The sequence below is a fragment of the Coenobita brevimanus genome, chromosome 98, assembly GCF_032717465.1.
Source record: "Coenobita brevimanus isolate Jiangsu-jjx chromosome 98, ASM3271746v2, whole genome shotgun sequence".
Lineage (NCBI taxonomy): Eukaryota > Metazoa > Arthropoda > Malacostraca > Decapoda > Coenobitidae > Coenobita > Coenobita brevimanus.
The window spans coordinates 27,272,075-27,297,509 of NC_137051.1; the positions used below are offsets into that span (position 1 = coordinate 27,272,075).

Sequence of the window (25,435 nt, forward strand, 5' to 3'; positions counted from 1 at the left end):
ACCTTCTTTTTTTTTTTTTTTTATGCGAGGAAGAAGGAACCAAAGGCCATGAGCCCGCAGTAACAGTTCCCTCCAAGAGAAAAACAAAATACAATAGAGAGCCAAATTCAAGATCCGATCATTTTGAGATGCCTGGACACACTGCGTTTGAAAGACTGGAGATCATAGGCAGGAGGAAATACAGACAGAGGGAGACAGTTCCAGAGCTGACCTGTTGCATGAATGAAAGACTGGGAGTAATGGTTAACTCTTGCATTAGAGAGTTGGACAGAAAAGGGATGAGAGTTTGCTGCCAGACGGGTGCTACGCGCCCGTCGTAGGGGTGGAGGAATGCAAGCAGACAGTTCAGAGGAGCAGTGACCATTAAAGTAGCGATAGAAAAGAGATAAAGATGCAACAGTGCGGCGAAGAGACAGAGGTTGAAGGGAGTCAGTAAGAGGAGGAGAGTTAATGAGACGAAAAGCCTTTGACTCCACCCTATTGAGAAGAGCTGTATGTGGGGAGCCTCCCCACACATGAGAGTTGTACTCCACACAGGGGCGGATAAAACCCCTGTATAGAGTCAACAATTGTGCAGGGGTAAAGAAAGAGTGGAGTCGGCTTAGCACAGTTGTTGACTTTATACATGGGTTTCATTCGCCTCTGTAGAGTACAACTCTCATGTGTGGGGAGTGTTATGCTGGTGGTCTTTGGATAGACTTCTCATGCCAAAGACACCAGAGACTGAGTGGGGTCCTCTTTCTAGTCCGGAAATAGAACACTTACAAAGGAACAGGGCATAGAAACTCAACAGGACACTTTAACACATCTGTTGCCTTGGATCAAATTCCTTTCAATATATATGCAGAGGTACAATGGATATGATTGGGATAAAATGACAAGGGACTTAATATTACTATAACATATCATGGGCACAGTCTTTACACCTCAGTTAGCATGGGGGTGAATAGCACAGAGTTGTGGTGACGTTCACTTATACAATTTACTTCACTGGACTGTTGTTAGTAAGTTAGTCCCTGAGTCGCACACTTAAGATATCGCTCTGTTTCTAGGGAACTTAGTACTCTAACAGCACAGTACATAGCATGATCTTTACATCTGAGTCAATATAGTGCGAATAACACAGAGCTGTGGTGACACTGGTTTACGTACTTTATATCACTGGACTGTTGGTAGTGAGTTAGTCTCAAGAGTCACACACTCTAGGTATCACTCTGTTTCTAGGAAACTTTGTTATAGGCATAATACTCAGGGTTGACTGGAGCAGCGACCCTTGCGGGTTTTATTTCTGTCCCACTGCCCTGTATCACTGGAGGTCACTGTCACTACTAAGTCTTTTCACACGACACTGGGAGTTATGGCATTGTCACTGCATCATTTGGCCTGGGTTTACCTGAGGTGGCACCTGGGAGTAGGAGGGAGGCCTTCCAGAGAGTCCTCCTGCAGGAGGCACTGGATCATTCTTGGGGGCGTCGTGGCCCGGGCGCGTGTCTGGTCTGGGGTGCAGGGAGGCCCTTCCTTGTTAGGGCCTTGACCTGGTAGGTGGCCCTTGGGACTAGGGCCAAACAGGGCCAGGAGTCGGGCCTGCCGCCTCTCACTCTGGGTGGAGGGCCAACGGCGAGTGGGGCTGGAGCAGTCCCGCCTTGGGGTGCGTGGGCTGGCCCTGGGAGACTTGGAACTGCAGCTGCCTTTAGGTTGGGGTGCCATCAGGGGTTGGCTGCGGCACCTCACCTGCGGGGCGTCCATCAGGAACCGGCTTCGTCCAGGGGCCGGGTGCAGGGCGCGGACCTCGCCTTCAGTAACAGGACCTCACCACCACTCCTGGAATGGCAGTGCCTCTGGGGAACCACACCTGGAGGGGGAAAGAGACGGGTGTCCCACGCAGCCCGGAGGTGGAGGGTGGGCCGTGCAAGGGACCTTCCCCTCCTGGGAAACCCCGACAGCTGTGGATGAAGGGCGTACGATGGCCGTCCCTTTCCTGACGCGGACGATGGCCGTCATCGCGGCTCCACAGCCCTCTGGGGTAGCAGCATAAGGACGTACGGTGGCCATTCCTTCCCTGGTACGGACGATGGCCATTACCGCGGCGCTGCTCCCGAAGGAGGAAGAGGCAGATGAGGGATGTATGATGGCTGTTCCCTCCCCGGTACGGATGATGGCCGTTACCGCGGCTCTGCCTGCCCTACAGGATGTAGCTGAGGGACGTACAGTGGCCGTTCCCTCCCCAGTACGGACGATGGCCATTAACGTGGTGCTACTCCCGAAGGAGGAGGAGGAGGTGGATGAGGGACGTACGATGGCCGTTCCCTCCCCAGTACGGACGATGGCCATTACCACGGCTCCACCTCTCCTGCCTTCTTCTGTCAGTGAACGCTCAATAGCTAACTCACCGACTCCAGGGCTACTCCCTCTAGGAGGAGGAAGTGGGTGAGGGACGTACGATGGCTGTTCCCTCTCCGACGCGGACGATGGCCATCGTCGTGGTCCCACTCCTCCTTCCTGTGCCAGTCGGCGAGTGCTCAATAGCTACCTCGCCGAGGTGGTCACCAGATGTGGCTTCAGCAGAAAGACGTACAATGGCCATTCCTTCCCCGGTACGGACGATGGCCGTTACTACAGCGCTGGAGGGGGAAACAAGTGAGGGACGTGTGATGGCAGTTCCCTCCCTGGTACAGACAATGGCCGTTACCATAGCGCTGCCTGGGACTGTATCTGGTGCAGTTCCACCCCAATCCTGCCAAGGGCTGGTCTGGTTGAGAAGAAGTGCCGCATTCCTGTGATGTCGTGGTTCGGTAGGTTTAGGGGAAGAGGGACACAAGGTCGGGGTGCCCTGGCGCCCATCTTGTTCTGGGCCAGTCCCGCACTCACCTGGCTCGCCGTGGTGTCCTCCTGGGGTGGAGGTAGGGCTGTGGCTCCATAGCAGTGTCGGGTGTCCGGCGGCAGGGGCGGGCATATTGGGGAGGCTTCCCACTTACAGCTCTTCTCAATAGGGTGGAGTCAAAGGCTTTTCGTCTCATTAACTCTCCACCTCTTACTGGCTCCCCTCAACCTGTGTCTCTTTGCTGAACTGTTGCAACTTTATCTCTTTTCTGTTACTTCTTCAGTGGTCACTGCTCCTCTGAACTGTCTGCTTGCATCCCTCCACCTCTACGACGGACGCTTAGCACCCATCTAGCAACAAACTCTTATCCCTTTTCTGTTCAGCTCTCTAGTCCAAGAGTTAACCGTTACTTTCAGTCCTTCATTTGTGCAACAGATCAACTCTGAAACTGTCTCCCTGTGTCTGTATTTCCTACTGCCTATGATGTCCAGTCTTTCAAACACAGTGTGTCCAGGCATCTCGAAATGAAATACTCTTGAATTTGGCTCTCCTTTGTATTGTTTTTGTTTTTTCTTGGAAGGAGCGGTTTGTGGGCTCCTGGCCTTTGGTTCCTTCTTCCTTGCATTAAAAAAAGAAGTGCATATGAGATACCAGGAGAGTGACCCAAGCGACTTGGTTGGCGACAGATTTCTCTGAGGGTAAGTCCTCAGCCTGTGGCTGAATGTAATTGTGCATCTGGAGAGACTGAGAGGATTGCCTAAAGGGCTAACTAAAGATGTAACTTTTTCTGTTTGGGTTGCATTTTGTACCTTAAGATGAGAGCAACTGAGTCACACAGAGAAGGTAATATTCATGCCAACTTGTCCTGTCAGTGAGAGATCATCGGTTTGTGCATCTGGAGAGACTGAGAGGAACTTTTTCTGTTTGGGTTGCATTTTGTACCTTAAAATGAGAGCCACTGAGTCACATAGAGAATGTAATATTCGTGCCTACGTGTCCTGTCAGTGAGAGGTCATCAGTTTGAGAGGGGATGTTAAATGTTAAAACATGCATGTTAGTGTGATGGCAGGATAACTCTATGCTTGATCTAGGAGCGAACTACATCAGGGAGTTATATCACAACTTCTAGAAACGAAAACATTCTTTATATAGGCCATACTATAAAGTGAATCACGAGGTGTGTAGGGAGAAGCCCCACACTCAGGTACTAATTGCCTGAGATTTCCTTGGAGGACTTAATCCTTAAATTACCTGAAATCTCTAAATCATCTGCCATCTCATGGGAGCATTCCAATGCTTCTGAGCTGCCATGTCATGAAAGCACTGTGTAGCTCTCATTCTCTGTTCTCCCTCCGCCCGTGTAAGACTTACTGCAAGCTCCTACTTCATGTCCTTGCCTCCCGGAGTTTCTCCTCGGTAGTTAGTGGTTGGTTTCCTCACTTGTCATGCAGGAGACCGGGCTTTGTTTCCCTGCCGGGGAGCCACCTTCCTTCTTCAGTGGTGAGTACGCAGAGCTGAATTTACTCACAGGCCTCGGGAGTTCAGTGTTTCCAGCTTTTTCCTTCCTTCTTTGACATAGTGGACTTCATTATTTTCTCCTTGGTTACTCTGTTCCCTTTCACACCGGGCATTCAGGCCTCCCGTCCCTTCTTTCTTTTCTGTTTCTGTGACGATGTCAAAGTCCCACTGCGCCTTCCCTAAATGTTCGATGTCTTCGGTGATGGCCACCCACACTGCCTCTCCCACTCCACTGCATTTGGGACAAGGCTTTCGACCAGGATAGCTGCCTGGTGTGCTCTGAGTGGCTCTCCCGCCTTTGGTCTGGAGTAGCTGCTGGGATGGATGTCCTGTCACCCGAGTCCCAGCTCCTGAGGTTCAGGTGGAAGGCAGCCCAAAATGGGCAAGTAGGCTAGAGTTTACCTTGCGGTGGTTTCCTCCCATTGTAGGTGACTGCCTGCATAGAGCGAGAGGCAAGATGCCCCCAGGGGAAGTCCATCATAGCTTACCCCTGGACACCCGGACTCTGACCCAGAGGGAAGATTCTCTTAGTTTCCCACTGGTCCCACAGCCAGTCCTAGCCCCACTGCTATTGGCACTCTGCACGCTGCCTTCGTAGGTGACCACCTGCATTGAGTGAGAGGTAAGATGCCCCAGGGGTAGGCCCATCATAGCTTATCCCTAGACATCCAGTCTTTGACTCAGGGGGAAGACTCTCTTAGTCTTCAACTGGACTTGCTGCTAGTCCCAGCCCCACTACCCTCAGCACTCCCCACACCACCTTCGTTGTTCCCGGCTCCATCTTCGTCGTTCCCAGCTCCTCCTTTGCCACTCTTCACTCCGAGCCTGGGGAGTGGGGCGCCCACAATCATCACTCCCCATTCAGGCTTCCCCAAAGGGAGGGATGGCTAAGGAGGAGATTACTGCGCTATCCCCCCCCCTCCCTCCAGGGTGGCAAGGGTGGGATGGTGTGTGGTGGCACCGAGGCACCATTCCCCCCTACGTCCTGGCCAGTCCCCGCCACCCCCGACCCCCTGGTGGGGATGGTGTCCTAGGAGCCTCATTTGCACTGCTGCTGAAGCAGAGCTTCGAACAATTCAGCTTTGCCCCTCATCCCACATACGGAGATGTGACACGTCTTCCTCCTTGTCATCTCTTGTAGCCCCTCACCTCCCCATACCAGAGCTCGCCTCGCACGGGAGGGGGTAACTTCCAACCAGTTAGAGGGTGGGGCTTTGCTCCCTCCTGCCATGGAACTTCCTCCGCCAGGTGACTTTTTTTTTTTTTTATGCGAGGAAGAAGGAACCAAAGGCCATGAACCCGCAGTAACAGTTCCCTCCAAGAGAAAAACAAAATACAATAGAGAGCCAAATTCAAGATCCGATCATTTTGAGATGCCTGGACACACTACGTTTGAAAGACTGGAGATCGTAGGCAGCAGGAAATACAGACAGAGGGAGACAGTTCCAGAGCTGACCTGTTGCATAAATGAAAGACTGGGAGTAACGGTAACTCTTGCATTAGAGAGCTGGACAGAAAAGGGATGAGAGTTAGCTGCCAGACGGGTGCTACGCGCCCGTCGTAGAGGTGGAGGAATGCAAGCAGACAGTTCAGAGGAGCAGTGACCATTAAAGTAGCGATAGAAAAGAGATAAAGATGCAACAGTGCGGCGAAGAGACAGAGGTTGAAGGGAGTCAGTAAGAGGAGGAGAGTTAATGAGACGAAAAGCCTTTGACTCCACCCTTTTGAGAAGAGCTGTATGTGGGGAGCCTCCCCACACATGAGAGTTGTACTCCACACAGGGGCGGATAAAACCCCTGTATAGAGTCAACAATTGTGCAGGGGTAAAGAAAGAGCAGAGTCGGCTTAGCACACCCAATCTCTTGGAAGCAGATTTTACAAGAGATGTAATATGATCTTTCCAAGATAAGTCCCGAGTAAATGAAACCCCAAGCATGTTCAAGGATGATGCAGGATTAATCTGAATATTATTGAACATTAGTGGGTATACCTGTGGAAGATTTTGTCGGGTTGATAAGTGTAAGAACTGAGTCTTAGATGCATTAAAGACAACCATATTATTTTTACCCCAGTCAGAGATATGAGCCAAGTCAGACATTAGGTGTGCCATAGCCTCATCCCTTGTTTCTTGAAGTAACTGTTGAGATGGGCGTTGCGGGAACCGAATGGAAAGGTGAAGGGTGGAGTCATCAGCGTATGAGTGGATAGGGTTAGATGTACAGCTTAGAAGATCATTGATGAATAAAAGGAAGAGAGTTGGTGATAGGACAGAGCCCTGAGGAACACCACTGTTGATAGTTCTAGGAGAAGAACGATGGCCGTCTACGACAGCAGCTATAGAACGACCAGAAAGGAAGCTAGCGATGAAGGCACAGATAGAAGGATAGAAACCGTAGGAGGGCAGTTTGGAAATTAAAGATTTATGCCAGACTCGATCGAAAGCCTTTGAGATGTCAAGTGCAATGGCAAAGCTTTCGCCAAAGTCCCGAAAGGAGGATGACCAGGAGTCTGAAAGGTAGGTGAGAAGATCGCCAGTGGAGCGTCCCTGACGGAACCCATACTGACGATCGGAAAGAAGGTTGTGATAGGAAAGATGTCTTAAAATTTTTCTATTAAGAATTGACTCAAAAACTTTTGAAATACAGGACGTTAAAGCAATTGGACGATAGTTGGAGGGTTGGGAGTGGTCACCCTTCTTTGGGACTGGCTGAATGAGAGCAAACTTCCAGCAAGAAGGAAAGGTACAAGTTGACAGACAAAGGCGAAATAGTTTGCCTAGGCAGGGTGTAAGCACAGAAGCACAGTTCTTGAGAACAACAGGAGGGACCCCATCAGGCCCATATGCCTTGTTAGTACTGAGGCCAGTGATGGCAGAAAATACATCAACTGAAGAAATTTTAATGTCAGCCATGAGGAAGTCAGAGGGGGGAAGTGATGGAGGAACAGCACCGGAATCGTCTAAGGTGGAATTGGAGGAGAAAGTCTGTGCGAAGAGATCTGCTTTATCAGTAGAAGAAATAGCTACAGAACCATCAGAGTAGAAAAGAGGAGGGAAGGATGATGAGGTAAAGTTGTTAGAAAGATTTTTGGCAAGGTGCCAGAAGGAGCGGGAAGAATTCGAGTTGGAGAGTTGAGAGCATTTAGTATGGATGAAATTATTTTTAGTAGAGCGAAGAACAGACTTAGCACGATTCCGGGCAGAAACGTAAAGATGATGTGATTCAGGGGTGGGTTGGCTCCGGCACCTTTTGTAGGCCTTCTCCTTGTAGCGGACAGCATTAGAACAAGCGTGATTAAACCAAGGCTTTCTTGCGTTAGTCAAAGGATATGAGAAAGGAATGTATGCTTCCATGCCCGAGAGAATAACCTCCGTAATGCGCAAGGCACACTCAGATGGCTCCCGGCCATGGAAGCAATAATCATTCCAGGGAAAATCAAAGAAGTACTGCCTGAGGGCCTCCCAGTCCGCGGCTCCAAAATGCCACAGACGACGTTTCCCTGGAGGGTCCACAGGCCGTACCGGAGTGATAGGACAGGTTAAGGTAATAAGGTTGTGATCGGAGGAGCCCAACGGAGAGAAAAGATTAACAGAGTAAGCAGAAGGATTAGTTGTGAGGAAGAGGTCAAGTATGTTGGAGCTCTCTCTAAGGCGGTCAGGGATACGGGTAGGGTGCTGTACAAGCTGCTCTAGGTCATTAAGGATAGAAAAGATGTAGGCTTGTTCACTTTGTTCACCAGGTGGATCCGTGAAAGGAGAGGAGAGCCAAAGGTGGTGGTGAACATTGAAATCTCCAAGAATGGAGATTTCAGAGAAAGGAGAAATGGACAGAATGTGTTCCATCGTAGAAGTAAGATAGTCGAAGAATTTTTGATAGTCAGTAGAATTAGGGGATAAGTAAACAGCACAGATATATTTAGTCAGAGAATGACAGGAAAGCCGAAGCCAGAGTGTGGAGAATTCAGAAGAATCAAGTTCAGGAACACGAGAGCAAGATAAGTCGTTGCGTATGTATACACAACAGCCACCTTTGGCTTTGAAATGAGTATAGAGAAAGTAGGAGGATACAGAAAAGGGTTTGCTGTCAGTTGCCTCAGACAGCTGAGTCTCTGTTAGAAAAAGAAGGTGAGGTTTAGAGGAGGAGAGGTGGTGCTCAACAGAGCGAAAGTTAGATGAAAGGCCGCGAATGTTGCAGAAATGAAGAAGAAGAGAGTCAGACAGTGGTTCCAGGCACCTCGAGTCGTCACCGGGAGAGGGGCAGATGGCGGGGGCATTTATGGTCCCCCCCCCTGGGGACTCCGAGGCTGGGTGAATTGACGCCATTTTTGGTGAATTATGAATAAGAAGTGTAGTGTGTACTGTGCATGTAGTTTGGTGAAGATAGTTAGAGAAATTTGTACTGGAGAGCATGCTGGCCTACTCTCTGTGTACCTGAGACACTGAAAAAGTTCAGCAAAGGGGGATGGTCAGGAACTACGACCACACACCCTCTCCCCCATCTCCAGGACCATCTTTGCCTGGATGCTCCTCCCCCCAGGGTGGCACACAGGATCCCTCATCCATCAATAGGATTCTCTCCTCATCTTCTCCCCATGATGGGATCTGGAGGCTGGAGGTCCACCGGGTGACTTCAGAGTCCGAGGAGAGGTGTTCGAGTTCTGCCAGACCCAGCTATCTAAACGGGAACTGGTCAGGGCCTGTTCTGGCCCTTCTCCAGCCCGGACCCTAGATTCTGTGGTATTACTGGTGTGTATGGAGGCTCTTAACAACCCTCATCCTACTTTCTTAAGGGTCAGGAACCACAATTGCTCAGATCCCGTCCTCGTCCTCCTTTGTCTGGCCTCGCCTGTCTCTCGATGGAGAATCAGTTGGGGCCTCATCTGCAGCAGGTGACACACAAGCCCTTCCCCCCTTCCTCCTCCACCCCCGGTTCCCTCTTCCCAGACAATAGCGCTATCCTGCCAGAGTGGGAGGAGCTTCTCTGGGCTCCTCGCTTCTAGACTAAGGACTTGCCTTGGTAGGCTTTGGCTGTAATCTTCAAGCTCTCTGGCACAGGATGAATATATACTCCCTTTGAGTTGCTGCTTCCTCAGTCTTGGTTATGGCCGGATTTGGACTCATTTCCAAATGGACCAGAGCCATGATGGTCGCTCTCCAAGATGTCTCTACACAGGAGGTTTTTAATGTGTCCACAAACAGGGCAACACTGGCCAAAGCTATGTCCTCCACTTCTGGTGCCTTGACCTGCCCCACCATGGAGACCGTGACAGATGCCAGGATCAAGGCTAATAGTGAGGCTTTTCACTTCAAGCACAAAGAAATTAACCTGTAAAATCCCAGGCATTTTTGCAATTTTATACTCACCCAATCCCGGACCAAAAATGGTTCAGCAAAGGGGGATGGTCAGGAACTACGACCACACACCCTCTCCCCCATCTCCAGGACCATCTTTGCCTGGATGCTCCTCCCCCCAGGGTGGCACACAGGATCCCTCATCCATCAATAGGATTCTCTCCTCATCTTCTCCCCATGATGGGATCTGGAGGCTGGAGGTCCACCGGGTGACTTCAGAGTCCGAGGAGAGGTGTTCGAGTTCTGCCAGACCCAGCTATCTAAACGGGAACTGGTCAGGGCCTGTTCTGGCCCTTCTCCAGCCCGGACCCTAGATTCTGTGGTATTACTGGTGTGTATGGAGGCTCTTAACAACCCTCATCCTACTTTCTTAAGGGTCAGGAACCACAATTGCTCAGATCCCGTCCTCGTCCTCCTTTGTCTGGCCTCGCCTGTCTCTCGATGGAGAATCAGTTGGGGCCTCATCTGCAGCAGGTGACACACAAGCCCTTCCCCCTTCCTCCTCCACCCCCGGTTCCCTCTTCCCAGACAATAGCGCTATCCTGCCAGAGTGGGAGGAGCTTCTCTGGGCTCCTCGCTTCTAGACTAAGGACTTGCCTTGGTAGGCTTTGGCTGTAATCTTCAAGCTCTCTGGCACAGGATGAATATATACTCCCTTTGAGTTGCTGCTTCCTCAGTCTTGGTTATGGCCGGATTTGGACTCATTTCCAAATGGACCAGAGCCATGATGGTCGCTCTCCAAGATGTCTCTACACAGGAGGTTTTTAATGTGTCCACAAACAGGGCAACACTGGCCAAAGCTATGTCCTCCACTTCTGGTGCCTTGACCTGCCCCACCATGGAGACCGTGACAGATGCCAGGATCAAGGCTAATAGTGAGGCTTTTCACTTCAAGCACAAAGAAATTAACCTGTAAAATCCCAGGCATTTTTGCAATTTTATACTCACCCAATCCCGGACCAAAAATGGAAAAAATTTTTATAGCATAAAACAATCCAGAAGGACATAAATCAAGGAAAAGCAAAAAAAAAATACTCCTTATAGGAGAAATAAGAGAAGGATGGCCGTCCGTCACGTTTTTAGCCCAGTTTCCCAAGCCGTGAGCAACGTTTTCCCACCCAGCTGGGCGGGATGAGAGAGAAAGGTGGGGTGGGGGGGGGGAAGAGAATGGGGGATTCCCCTTTCTCAGTGTCCTCCACTGGCTCATATTCCTCCCCAGAATAGTCATCCAGGTCTTTCTCTTCTGAAGAATCACTAAATGAAGGGACAGAAGGGTTCATGTGACAATTTCAACAGCCTCCTCCAGCCCAGTGAGGCAGAAAAATGGCGTGATTTCATGACATCCTGACGCTATGACGGACAATGGCACACTGATGTTACCCACCCACACAGAACCAAACTCAGTACTACAACTGCTTGGACACAGTGTTGCCAATACATTAAGCTACTCCTTAACAAAAAAAATTAGCTAGATTAAGCAGTTTGAGAAGTGCTACAGAGCTCGAATTTTGCTGTCAGCACGATCACATGGGTGGGATTAATTAAGACGTTTTGTACTGTTGGCACCATGCCGATGGCAGGATTGTACCGGTTAAAGCTGTCCTCATCCGTTCAGCGCTGTTTGCAGCAACATTCATCCTAAGTGACCAGACTAAGTGCCTGGCCTTCCAGCCCCCCATAATCACACTAGATACAAAAGGGGACAGCCTTCAAGACTCCCTCAACCAAGCCCTCTCACCCTTCCCTTGGGTCCTCTCACAAGAATGAAGACCGTCATTATCCTCCTCAATGCTTTTTTTTTTTTTTCCACCATGATGAGAAAAGCAATAAGAAGGAAGATTCTGGGAGGCAGCAGGAGAGGAAATAGCGGCAGAGCAAGGACCACAGATGCCGAGGAGGCAGACAGGATAAGCTCCGGTACGACTGAGTCTCACCTTGGACCTCCTTTCTGGCTGGCATGAAGTGTGACCAGAGGTTACCTGGGCGGTCAGGATGGTGCAGTGGGGCCTTACCTGGCCTTGGCTCCGCTAACACCCCCTTGTTTCCCTGGCTGGCAACCGCCTGGTCACTGCCACGATACGGAGACACGAGGAAGAAATGTTCAGAAAGGGATTGGTGGAGAAGGCGACAGGGAAAGCTTTCCTCCCTCGCCTCTTCATTATTCCCGAGAAAAATTCGGACAAAGACAGGCTGATCATGGATCTCAGCATCTTGAACAGATTTATTTCAACGACTCTGTTCAGGATAACGTCCCCTCCCCAGGTCCACCTGCAGCTTCGTCCAAACTCGTGGCTTGCAATGGTCAGTCTGCAAGATGCTTCCTGGCATGTCCCTATCCATCCGTGGGTCAGGAAATACCTGGCATTCCAGATAGATTCAGAAGTGTTTCAATTCACCATGCTGCTTTTCGGTCTCTCAGTTGCTCCTCAAGAGTTCTCCTGACTCACGAAGGTAGTGGCGTGAGCACTAGCTGCTCAAGAGGTCGACATCATAATGTACCTCGACGTTTGGCTGCTCACGGCTCCATCGGCAGCCAAGTTGGAGATATCAGCGGCAAGGACCCTTGCAATGGCTCACTCCATGGACTTCATTGTCAGCCTGGAGAAGTCCTCTCTCCCTCCCACCCAGTCCCTAGATTGGCTGGGGCTTCAGTGGGATTCAGGATGAGCTGCTCTTCGTCTATCGGAAGACAACAGGAAATGATTACACCACTGTCTCTTCTGCATAGTGCACTCCACCTCACTTACCTGCAGGAAACAGGAGGCCCTCATGGGCGTCCTGAACTTTGCAGCGGAAGTGGTACCCCTGGAGAGGCTCCACCACAGGAGACTCAGTCTCCTAGGCCACCAAATTTTCCCCAGAGCATGGCGAGACGAATTACACTTCCTCCTGTCACACCTATGACATCTGTTTCGTCCCTGACTCACCCTGAGTCCCAAAACTGCCAATGCCCCCGGATACAGCTGGACCCAGCAGTTGCTGTCACCTCCGACACCTCTGACAAAGGCTGGTGCTATAAGTCATCGAAGGGCCACCATGACTTTGGGAAATGTGACAGACCCCTCGCCTGGGAACACATCAGTGTCAAGGAATTGTGGGTGGTGGATTAATCTCAGACAACCCAGACTTCTCCTCCTAGATTGTGAGTTTCCAAATGGACAACACAGCTGCAGTTCACTGCATCAACCACCGGGGAACCTCATGGTTGGAGGAGCTCCTGATGATCGCAGAGCCTCTCTTTCACAGGGTCGCGAAGAGACTGATGGAAGGTACACCTACTTATTCCCCCTGTCCTGCACCTCAATCATGCTGAGAGTGTTGGAAGCTCCGCTCATTTCCAGACAAAGTTCTCCTGCTCGCCCCTCCCTGGCTAGCACAGCCCTGGTGCACTGACCCCTCCACCTGGTGCCCCAACCCCCTCTTCCTGGGATCGAACTGCCTCCAGAGCTGCATCTCCCCCAGGATGACATCAAGCCTCTGGCTTCACGAGTGGTGTTTCTCCATTCCATGCTCCAACGACCATTACTGAAGAAGGTGGTGAGGGACACCCTAGCAGGGCTTAAACCACCGTCGACCTGGCAGTATGAGTCATGCTGGAAAGCCTTTACTTCCTTCCTGCACCAGTGGGGGAGAGGGTACCGACTGAAGCATCGGTATTCACATTCCTGTCCCACCCACCCACAGTGGTGGTGCATTTGTCTGCCCTACTGGACCCTCTCCACTTCGGCTATGGTCTGGAAGTTGACAAGAGCCTGCTTACGCTAGTCAAGAGAGGCTTATTCCACTTTCGCCCTCCGCCCAGAAGGGCTTCATCTAATGGGTCACTGAAGAAGGTCCTAGACATCCTGAAGTCAGACCATTTAATATTTGCTTCTCCAAAGGACCTCTTTCTTCTCGCTCTAGCTGCGAGTTTTTGCTCCTCGCAGCTCCAGGCTGTCACACACAACCCCACATGGACTACGTTTGTGGAAGAGGATAGAGTCGTCACCCTCTCTTCCTGCCCAAAGATGCTTTCAATAAATGAAAGGGCTAATTTTGGAATGTGCCCTGCCACAGTTCCTGCTTGGTTCACGGACATGGCCCACCACCAATTATGCCCCATGGCTGCACTGAGGCACCATGTCCTCAACACCATCAGCGCCCCAGAATAGGTTCAGTTTGTTCATCCTGCCTCTCTCACGCCCCTATGCGCCCCGAGTTTGGCAGCGCAGATATTCATCCTGTTGGGGAGCCTTGGGCAGATAAATAAAGTTTCTTCTCCCTCACCCCAGGCTCCCACTTTACTAGGCTGTGTCAGCCATTCGGTAATTAATTTCAAATTTTTTTGGTTATGTTAAAGTCTGGGACGAAGTAATGGAGATTCCTCTGCCTGCCCACCAGATATCCCACTGCCTGCCCCAGCACAGGTGTCATCATGGCTTGCTTACTGTTTACGATGAAAGAACACTCAGTGCCTGAGTTTATCTTTACCCCTCTCTCTCCTCTTAATGTACAGTACTGTAACTACACCTGCTAGTATTTTTTCCCCTGTCGTGGCCTGAGGCATGGGCGGGAGATCCAGCTGCCTGCCAGTCCTTCCCTCAAGGCTTGAACGGGAGTTCCCGCCCACCCAGAGCCTCCACTCAGCCACGGTCTCTGGAGCACGAGGCTCCCTTATCCGGGGTAGACTGTCACGTCCTTTACGCCTAACAAACCTCTAGAGAAAAAATTATGTATTTATATGTATATATATATAATATAATATAATATAATATAATATAATATTGAATTGAGGGGATAGGAGAAAAGGAAGGAAGAAGCAATAGCGAAAGAAACAAATCTAGCAAAATTAGTTGAGGCAGTGACGGGGACCAAGGGAGAGGGGTGAGGGGAGAACAGAGTGGACACGCAAATGCGGCATCTACCCAGCAGTCAAACTTCCACACTCCGTAAATTAAGGTACCCTGCTGTAACTCCCCTACACATCAAGTCCCAGTCGAAGTCTCCGAAGCCCTCCCCCCCCCCCCATGAGGACAAAGAGCAAGGAAGTGGGAAGCTGATATACTGAAAGCGACAGTGTAACCAACAAGCCTGTAACTGTTCAATTGCATCCCTGTAATATTAAATTCCTCTTCATACCAATTAAAATTTTGAAGGCGTCTTCCAGGCATGCTGTGAGTAACTTGGGTAAAGTTTTAGCTCCTTGTATAGCAACTTTTTTTTTTTTTTTTTTTTTTTTTTTTTGACTCGCTGCAGAGTTACATGATGAAATACTGCCTTTAAGGATTATATTACGGTACTTTAACGTAAGTTTCTTCTACAACTCGTCCTCTAATCGGTTGCATGATATGGGTACTGTCTAGACTTCTAAACAACTCGTGCATAGCTTGCTACTTCATTAACTGCAAAGTCACCTGCTTGTCTAATAAGATCAGTGATATTATCATCACCTGCCACATCCGTCTTCATTCTCTCAAAGCGATCTTTACCCTTTCTGATGTAATGGTGGCATATCACTGTGTCCACCAGTTCTCTGTTCTGAGCTGATGCTTCCGTCATGGTATGCTATCGTAAAGTTTTGCATAAAATTCTTCTGCATGTGTGACCACTTAATTTTTCTTGTTTGTTACTTCTCCTTATGAGAGTAAATATTTGGTTTCTTCCTGTACCAAGCCTCAAACTGGTTGTGTTCATTCCTTCAATGGTAGATTACTAGTGGAGAAGGGAGAAAAAGTGAGCAGATGGAGAGAACACTTTAAGGAATTGTTGAACGTAGAGGATGGAAGTAATGCGAGTATAAGTGGCTGGGGAATGGCTGGGAGAAGGAGGGAGGTGAGAAGACAGGAAGGAATCAGTAGGATAGAAGTTGTGGAAGCAATGAAGAAAGCTAAATCGGGGAAAGCCCCAGGAATTGATGGAGTGTGTGGTGAAATGCTGAAGCAGGGGGGAGAGATAGTAGTAGAATGGATGTGGAAGATGTGCAGATTGGCCTGGGAGGAAGGTAGAGTCCCGGAGGATTGGAAGTCAGGTATAATTATTCCCTTGTACAAAGGAAAAGGGGAAAAAGAAGTGTGTGATAATCATAGAGGCATTTGTCTTCTTAGTATAATAGGAAAAGTGTATGGTAGGATACTTATTGACAGAGAAAGAACAGATAAATTAGTTGGAGAGGAACAGGGAGGCTTTAGGAAGGGAAGAGGTTGTGTAGATCAGATATTCATTCTTAGATCTTTAGTGGAAAAGTTTCTAGAGAAGGGAAAGAAGTTGTATGCGGCTTTCATGGATTTGGAGAAAGCATATGACAGGGTGGATAGACAAGGATTGTGGATAGTGTTAAGAATATATGGAGTAGATGGGAAGTTGTTGAATGCTGTGAAGAGTATGTACGATGTTGCGAAGGCTGCAGTGCGTGTGGATGGTGAACTAAGTGAATTTTTCTCTTTGAAAGTTGGGTTGAAACAGGGATGTGTCATGTCTCCATGGTTGTTCAATGTGTACATGGATGGGGTAATAAAAGAGGTACAAGGTAGGGTAGTGGATGTTGGAGTGGCCCTGGTGAGAGAGGATAGTGTTTGGAAACTCCCAGTACTGTTGTTTGCAGATGATACTGTGTTGTTGAGTGAAGACGAAGGGGAGCTGCAAGGCTTGGTGGATGAGTTTGGGAGAGTGTGTAAGAAACGGAATCTAAAGGTGAATGTAGGGAAGAGTAAAGTGATGGTCTTTGAGAGAGGTGAAGTCAGTGAATGTACAGCGAGGTTGGATGGTGAGGAACTGGAAAATGTGAGTACGTTTAAGTACTTGGGTAGTGTGATGAGTAAGGATGGAGGTTTGGAGGGTGAAGTGCTTGAAAGGGTACAGCAGGGAAGAAAGGTTGCTGGTTCTTTGAAAGCAGTGATAAGAAACAGGGAAGTGAGCATATAAGTGAGAAAGTTGCTACATGACAGTATTGTGATACCAACTCTAACGTACGGAAGTGAAGCTTGGACGTTGTTGGAAGGACACAAGTCAAGAGTGAGAGCAGTGGAAATTAGTTATTTAAGAGGAGCCTGTGGAGTCCCATGGAGAGAGAGGCTGACGAATGAGGATATAAAGAAGCGTTGTGGTGTTGATGTGGATGTGATAGGAAGCGTTATGAGGAACACACTGAGGTGGTTTGGCCATGTGGAGAGGATGGAGGGTGAAAGACTGACGAAGAGAGTGTATGTGAGTGAGGTGGAGGGGGGAAGAGGGAGGGGGAGGCCGAGGATGAGATGGAGGGATGGGGTGGAGAGGTATGAGAGAGTTGGGAGTGTGCGTTGGGAGCAGGGGAGTGAACTGGCGGGGGACAGGGCGACTTGGAGGCGATTTGTTTGTGGCCACCCCAAACGGGATTGAGGCGTCTGGCATTATATATATATATATATATATATATATATATATATATATATATATATATATATATATATATATATATATATTAGTTTTCTTTTGATCAACTGGTTCAGTATGATCTCTCTTTGTCCATACGTTCATATTTTTTCTTTGGAAATTAAATCTTGGGACGTACAATGTTCATACTGTTGCCAGTGAACTTGATTTGGCAGATATTCTTGAAGAAGTGAGAGCTGTAAATTGGGATATCATATGTCATAGTAAGATTAAAAGACCAGATGAGGCATCCACAGCACTGCCATATGGTCATGTACTGTGTTACAGAGTCACACATGAAAAGAAGGAACATGGTGTAGGGTTTCCGACTGATATATGCTGAAATGGCAGTATTGAAGATTTCTTCAGCATAGCCTAAATAAAAGAGTTGCAAGACTGATAGTGCAGTTGAACAAGAAATAAAGGATTCAGTTAGTCCAGGTCAACGCTCCAGCACCGGCTTACGACGACGACGACGTGGAAAATTTTTTATGTTTTTCATACCTATGAAAAACATAAAATTCAGCATGCATTTGTGATGTGAGACTTTAATGCAAATATAGCCTAAAAAAGGGTACATGAGACTGCAGTAGGGCATTTGGGAATAAGTTTTCAGAATGAGAGAGGTGAATTTGTAGAAAAGAATATTCCTTGCAAAGGAAAGCAGGAAGGAACCAAAATTTAAAACAAAGAATGAAATAGATTTCATCCACATTGATAATCACATGATGCTGCTGTGAAAAACGTACGAGTAACTGCACTGAACAGATTAAATATCGGAAACGAACACAGAATAGTGAAGAGGCGAGTAATATTAGTCTCAGGAGAGGGAGGGAGCGGTTAATCCGAAAGAAACAGAAACCTAGAAGCCATGAGAAGGAAGGCAGCTGGGTTTTGTCCATTGATTCAGAATTAATAATTCTAATTCAGGGACGAAGATATTGACGCCGTGCAAATGAATGAAATCCTTCCAAGAACAGTAAACAAAGCAGCTCCAAAAAGTAGGAGGTAGGAAACCCCGAAACAAAAATACAGCACTCGGTAAGGACATTATAATCCTGATATCACAGATAAATATATAGTACTATGAAGAAATTGCAAGAAATGAACACTGTACTTTCAATGCAAAATGGCGTCAATTCACCTAGCCTCGGAGTCCCCAGGGGGGGGGACCATAAATGCCCCCGCCATTTGCCCCTCTCCCGGTGACGACTCGAGGTGCCTGGAACCACTGTCTGACTCTCTTCTTCTTCATTTCTGCAACATTCGTGGCCTTTCATCTAACTTTCGCTCTGTTGAGCACCACCTCTCCTCCTCTAAACCTCACCTTCTTTTTCTAACGGAGACTCAGCTGTCTGAGGCAACTGACAGCAAACCCTTTTCTGTATCCTCCTACTTTCTCTATACTCATTTCAAAGCCAAAGGTGGCTGTTGTGTATACATACGCAACGACTTATCTTGCTCTCGTGTTCCTGAACTTGATTCTTCTGAATTCTCCACTCTCTGGCTTCGGCTTTCCTGTCATTCTCTGACTAAATATATCTGTGCTGTTTACTTATCCCCTAATTCTACTGACTATCAAAAATTCTTCGACTATCTTACTTCTACGATGGAACACATTCTGTCCATTTCTCCTTTCTCTGAAATCTCCATTCTTGGAGATTTCAATGTTCACCACCACCTTTGGCTCTCCTCTCCTTTCACGGATCCACCTGGTAAACAAGCCTACATCTTTTCTATCCTTAATGACCTAGAGCAGCTTGTACAGCACCCTACCCGTATCCCTGACCGCCTTGGAGAGAGCTCCAACATACTTGACCTCTTCCTCACAACTAATCCTTCTGCTTACTCTGTTAATCTTTTCTCTCCGTTGGGCTCCTCCGATCACAACCTTATTACCTTAACCTGTCCTATCGCTCCAGTACGGCCTGCGGACCCTCCAGGGAAACGTCGTCTCTGGCATTTTGGAGCTGCGGACTGGGAGGCCCTCAGGCAGTACTTCTTTGATTTTCCCTGGAATGATTATTGCTTCCATGGCCGTGAGCCATCTGAGTGTGCCTTGCGTATTACGGAGGTTATTCTCTCGGGCATGGAAGCATACATTCCTTTCTCATATCCTTTGACTAACGCAAGAAAGCCTTGGTTTAATCACGCTTGTTCTAATGCTGTCCGCAACAAGGAGAAGGCCTACAAAAGGTACCGGAGCCAACCCACCCCTGAATCACATAATCTTTACGTTTCTGCCCGGAATCGTGCTAAGTCTGTTCTTCGCTCTACTAAAAATAATTTCATCCATACTAAATGCTCTCAACTCTCCAACTCGAATTCTTCCCGCTCCTTCTGGCACCTTGCCAAAAATCTTTCTAACAACTTTACCTCATCATCCTTCCCTCCTCTTTTCTACTCTGATGGTTCTGTAGCTATTTCTTCTACTGATAAAGCAGATCTCTTCGCACAGACTTTCTCCTCCAATTCCACCTTAGACGATTCCGGTGCTGTTCCTCCATCACTTCCCCCCTCTGACTTCCTCATGGCTGACATTAAAATTTCTTCAGTTGATGTATTTTCTGCCATCACTGGCCTCAGTACTAACAAGGCATATGGGCCTGATGGGGTCCCTCCTGTTGTTCTCAAAAACTGTGCTTCTGTGCTTACACCCTGCCTAGGCAAACTATTTCGCCTTTGTCTGTCAACTTGTACCTTTCCTTCTTGCTGGAAGTTTGCTCTCATTCAGCCAGTCCCAAAGAAGGGTGACCACTCCCAGCCCTCCAACTATCGTCCAATTGCTTTAACGTCCTGTATTTCAAAAGTTTTCGAGTCAATTCTTAATAAAAAAATTTTAAGGCATCTTTCCTATCACAACCTTCTTTCCGATCGTCAGTATGGGTTCCGTCAGGGACGCTCCACTGGCGATCTTCTCACCTACCTTTCAGACTCCTGGTCATCCTCCTTTCGGGACTTTGGCGAAAGCTTTGCCATTGCAACTTGACATCTCTAAGGCTTTCGATCGAGTCTGGCATAAATCTTTAATTTCCAAACTGCCCTCCTACGGTTTCTATCCTTCTATCTGTACCTTCATCGCTAGCTTCCTTTCTGGTCGTTCTATAGCTGCTGTCGTAGACGGCCATCGTTCTTCTCCTAGATCTATCAACAGTGGTGTTCCTCAGGGCTCTGTCCTATCACCAACTCTCTTCCTTTTATTCATCAATGATCTTCTAAGCTGTACATCTAACCCTATCCACTCATACGCTGATGACTCCACCCTTCACCTTTCCATTCGGTTCCCGCAACGCCCATCTCAACAGTTACTTCAAGAAACAAGGGATGAGGCTATGGCACACCTAATGTCTGACTTGGCTCATATCTCTGACTGGGGTAAAAATAATATGGTTGTCTTTAATGCTTCTAAGACTCAGTTCTTACACCTATCAACCCGACAAAATCTTCCACAGGTATACCCACTAATGTTTAATAATATTCAGATTAATCCTGCATCATCCTTGAACATGCTTGGGGTTTCATTTACTCGGGACTTATCTTGGAAAGATCATATTACATCTCTTGTAAAATCTGCTTCCAAGAGATTGGGTGTGCTAAGCCGACTCCGCTCTTTCTTTACCCCTGCACAATTGTTGACTCTATACAGGGGTTTTATCCGCCCCTGTGTGGAGTACAACTCTCATGTGTGGGGAGGCTCCCCACATACAGCTCTTCTCAAAAGGGTGGAGTCAAAGGCTTTTCGTCTCATTAACTCTCCTCCTCTTACTGACTCCCTTCAACCTCTGTCTCTTCGCCGCACTGTTGCATCTTTATCTCTTTTCTATCGCTACTTTAATGGTCACTGCTCCTCTGAACTGTCTGCTTGCATTCCTCCACCTCTACGACGGGCGCGTAGCACCCGTCTGGCAGCAAACTCTCATCCCTTTTTTGTCCAACTCTCTAATGCAAGAGTTAACCGTTACTCCCAGTCTTTCATTCATGCAACAGGTCAGCTCTGGAACTGTCTCCCTCTGTCTGTATTTCCTGCTGCCTATGATCTCCAGTCTTTCAAACGCAGTGTGTCCAGGCATCTCAAAATGATCGGATCTTGAATTTGGCTCTCTATTGTATTTTGTTTTTCTCTTGGAGGGAACTGTTACTGCGGGCTCATGGCCTTTGGTTCCTTCTTCCTCGGATAAAAAAAAAAAAAAAAAAAAAAAATAGTGTAACTGAAGCACTTCCTTTATTGAAGAGTGAGAGCATAATTATGGTTTGACAGGACAAGATTTGGCATTAGAATGATTTAGTTTCTTCCTATTGGCAGTTGCATTTCAGCTGTCTTACCCAGTCAAGTTCATGCTACGACGATGCTGGCATAACCTACTTTTTTTTTTTTTTTTATCGCAGTTAGCTTGATAATAATGATCAAGCTAATATTACGCGATTGGACACCTAATGATCAAGTGGGTCAGGGCGCTCTACTTGGATGTGTCTCATAAGAGTTTAAGTTTGAGGACTGGGTAGGGGGTTCTTGCTCACTTAAGGACACTCATTGGTAAACGACTGGTCAGTCACATTTTAAATGTCAGGCTCAGACCCTCAATTTACGTTCCAGATGGGGTAGTAGAAGTGTTGGATGGTGTGGATGGATGAATCGACGTGTGGCACAGTCATGAGTGTTCAGCCAGTGCCATAACTTCGCCTAACGCATCAGTTATACTTCTCAGTTCTCTTTGGTGGTTAAATATGTCTGATCTGAGAGGTGCTAGGCGATGTTTCTCTGCCTATAGATGATTTTTGTTGATGTATACTGCGTCAGGGACGAATGTGAGGGACATGTTTAAGCTTAAGAATGAAGCAGAGGCAGTGGAAATGTAGGTGAATTTTTGTCCCTGACTGATCCAAGTTATGGTGTGCATGCTGTCCAGCGGTGGAACGGGGGAGGGAGGGATGAGGTCCAGGGTCCTTTTTTACATGTGGTATTTTTTATCCTACAAGAAGTACACCTAATTATTGATGGAAAACAAGACATGTTCAACGGTATTAATGAAGTTGACTCTCCCAAGGGACATTTGTCTCGAGATAAATCAAAACACAAAATTGGGTTTTTGCACTTGTATCTTACATATTTGACTTTTTTTTTTAAAAAGACCTATTTTGCTTATTAATAGCATGAGAGGCTCCTTCCACTCCTCCCTTAATAGATGCTGGATCCGCCCCTGCCATACCACTGCTGGAAAAAAAAAAAAAAAAAAAAAAAAGCTCCAGTTAAACGGATGGAAGACGAGAAAGTGGTAAAAAGTTGGTTATGCAAGGAATACAGACAGTTTTTGCCATCAAGACGCCATTTATGGGCAAGACTTTAACCTTTTCATAGTCTGAACGCTTTAGTATTGAACTGCATGCGGCGCTGGACGATTTTATTCTGCTGAGCGGATAAGGGAACCTGAGAGCGTAAGTGTCACTAGTCCTCTACTCACGGTCGGGACAACTGTAGTATTTCATCTCAGTTCATTGAGATTAATGGGTCATAGGAGCCTGAGAGAGTTAAGAGACAACGTTCCTCCTTCACCAAGCTTTATCAAGTCACAAACATCTCCAAGACCGAAACTTCTATTGTGTGTGGGTACAGTATAGTAAAGTCGAGAAACGTGGGGCGAAGATGGCAAACAAGAAGGGAATGGTGTGTGTGTGTGTGTGTGTGTGTGTGTGTGTGTGTGTGTGTGTGTGTGTGTGTGTGTGCAGACTTACTCAGTTTTTACCCGACTCCAGCCTAACTAGGTAGAGGGGTAGAGGGACAGCCAATGGGTTGGCTAATTTTTGAGAACAGTAGGTCAGAGGTCAAGTGTAACCACTTGTAATCCAGTAGTATGCAAGTGTGTTCTAAGCAGGGTGTACGTGACCTAATTCTCTTACCCAAGGTCTGGTCTAGTTCAAATTCTGCCTACACAGTCTTGTTCTAGAGAGAGATTGGAGCGGGCCGGCTTGCAGGCCACAGACAAACAATTTTTACCTGATAGGAACCAAAATTAAGGACTTGAGGGTAATGCAAGAACGAAGAGGTTTGAATTTTGAGAACAAGCAAAGGTCAAGGTCACAGAACAATGTCAGAGTCCGACCCGTGTGTCTGTATGTGAAGAAAATTGCCCAAGACTATTGATTTTATTTAGTCCAGACTTGTAGGATGTCAGGAAGGGGTTAACCTGTTTTTGAGATTGGGTCAAAGGTCAAGGTAACGTGACCTCATAACAGTTTTTGTCAGATTTACACCAAACTTTGTAGAAGGGTTCAGGGTACGGCAAGGATAAAGGGGCTTGATTTTGAGAGCATTCATCAGTCAGAGGTGAGGGGCACAGGAAAAGGTAAAAATTCGGGGTCAGGACAAGGTCAGCTAAAACGATTTTGATCTGCTGTGGACCAAACTAGGAGGAAACGATAAATTTCAGGAAAAAATGGAGCAAGGCGATTTTGAGGGCAATCGGTCGAAGGACAAGGTCAAAGGGCAAAGTAAAATGATAGACCAGTTAGTGGCCGCGAGTGTTGCTTTTTCTTCGGACTACTTGTCTGTACGGTGTGTTATTGCAGGTTCTGGTGACTAAATTTTATCAAATTTATTGATTAGCAATTTTTCGTCATCAGTTCATGAGATGGTTGTACTAATATAAGTGAATTAAAATACCGATGTATTGTTCGTGTTATTTGAACGCTGTGCCAGAAGACGTCCAGAGATACCAGTAATATTCAACGACAATAGCTCTGTGGCCATAGCATTATTGATTCATCGCCTACTTACGGGAGAGAGAGAGAGAGAGAGATTCCCTTGATGGGTAATGGTATGGTGTGGACCATAGAGGTAGGAGTAGGTAAAGGCGGCATATGGGATTAACCAAGGGTAGGTCAGAGTGAGGCCGACAGACCTGACTCGACCAACATGGCGGCGACCTCTTTGACAGCTGCCTGACTTGGTTCTGCTGACCAGGCGGGAGTCTTTTCTTAGTTGCAAACAGAAAAAAATATGTTTTATCTTTATTTATTTATTTATCTATTTTTGCATACTAACCTACAAACTATAATTCACTCTAAAGATACTCACCAGTGAAATGTAATGGATGGGTCAGATTTCTTATCTCCTCTTTCATTACACCCAAATGCGGCACAGGTGGTGGGCATTTTTGGAGACTTAGGTTATTTGATGGTGAGTTACAACTTAGGACAGAACGTCTCACACCCACAGCTGAACTACAACTAAAACCAGAGGTAGAATGAAGTCTACTTTGTTTCTGGCATTCTCCCTGAGGAATACCAGGTGGACACACAGCTGGAGGTATTAAAGGCTTAATAATCTCATGGCCACACCCATGGAGGTAGGATTAGAACTCTTACCTCTATGGGCACAGCCATAGAGGTAGGAGTGCACAGCAATCTTCTTCAAGTCAGGTAGGTGTTGCCGTGACCTCTTGACTTGACCAATATGGCCGTTTGACAGTTCTCTGGCTTCACCGGAGCCTTCTCACGCCGACTCTACCCTATTCCTACCTCTATCGTGTGGACTATAAGATGGTAGGTAGCTAACTGGGCGGGGGGGGGGGGGTGCCATGTCTCACCTATACTTGTACCTTCTCTGTTGTTGTTTTGCGTAATGTGTTATGTTGAGATGGGAATAGTCTTACATACCTATAATGGGATGGCGTTACGAGTGTGGTAGAGTGGAGTGCAGGGATTAACATGAACTTCATGTGAGTGTGAGAGGCATGTTTCTTGGTTCTAGAGAGAGTTGGTGGGTCATATGTGACAAATATGCCGGGAATTTTCTCTTTTGACGATGAATTTATGGTTTACCCCTTGGGTTTTTATGGAATTGGTTCGATTTGTTATCCACATTTCCATCAGTAATAACCTGTTTGAGAGGTACGCCTCCTTCTCCAAAAGGAGTGAATTACATGCCGTTTTAGGCATTAACCTACCCTTACGCCATTTAACCTAAACTATACCCTTAGCAGTTCCATCCTAACCAAAATACAATTAAATTTTACGTTAGTTATAAGCCTCACATTCCTGACAAAAAAAAAAAAAAAGTAGGAATGGGTGAGTGTTTGCTCCGTCCACAGAGACATGAAACAGATGGCAGGAAGCAACTCGACCGGTGACTGGCTGAATAAATCATTTGACTCATCGTGGCCGCCATCTGGCTAGGTTGAAATATATCTCAGTCATTATTGATTTGCGATGGAAGTGTCATAAAGAAATGTATTTGCGCAGGTGAGGGCTCACCTTAGAACACTCCCAAAATAACAGGATCTGTTTTGGTCTAAAACGATGCTAATACCAAGGTGACTCCTGTCAAAAGTTAGCATTCAGGGAACCGATATCAGAATGAAAGA

The 25,435-nt window shown here is 47.4% G+C and overlaps 1 protein-coding gene across 2 annotated transcripts in view; it reads left to right on the forward strand.

The window, feature by feature from the left end:
• Nucleotides 1-25,435, forward strand: part of LOC145414100 (decapping and exoribonuclease protein-like) — a 144,614-nt gene that overhangs the window by 55,346 nt on the left and 63,833 nt on the right. The gene's annotated exons all lie outside the window — the stretch shown is intronic.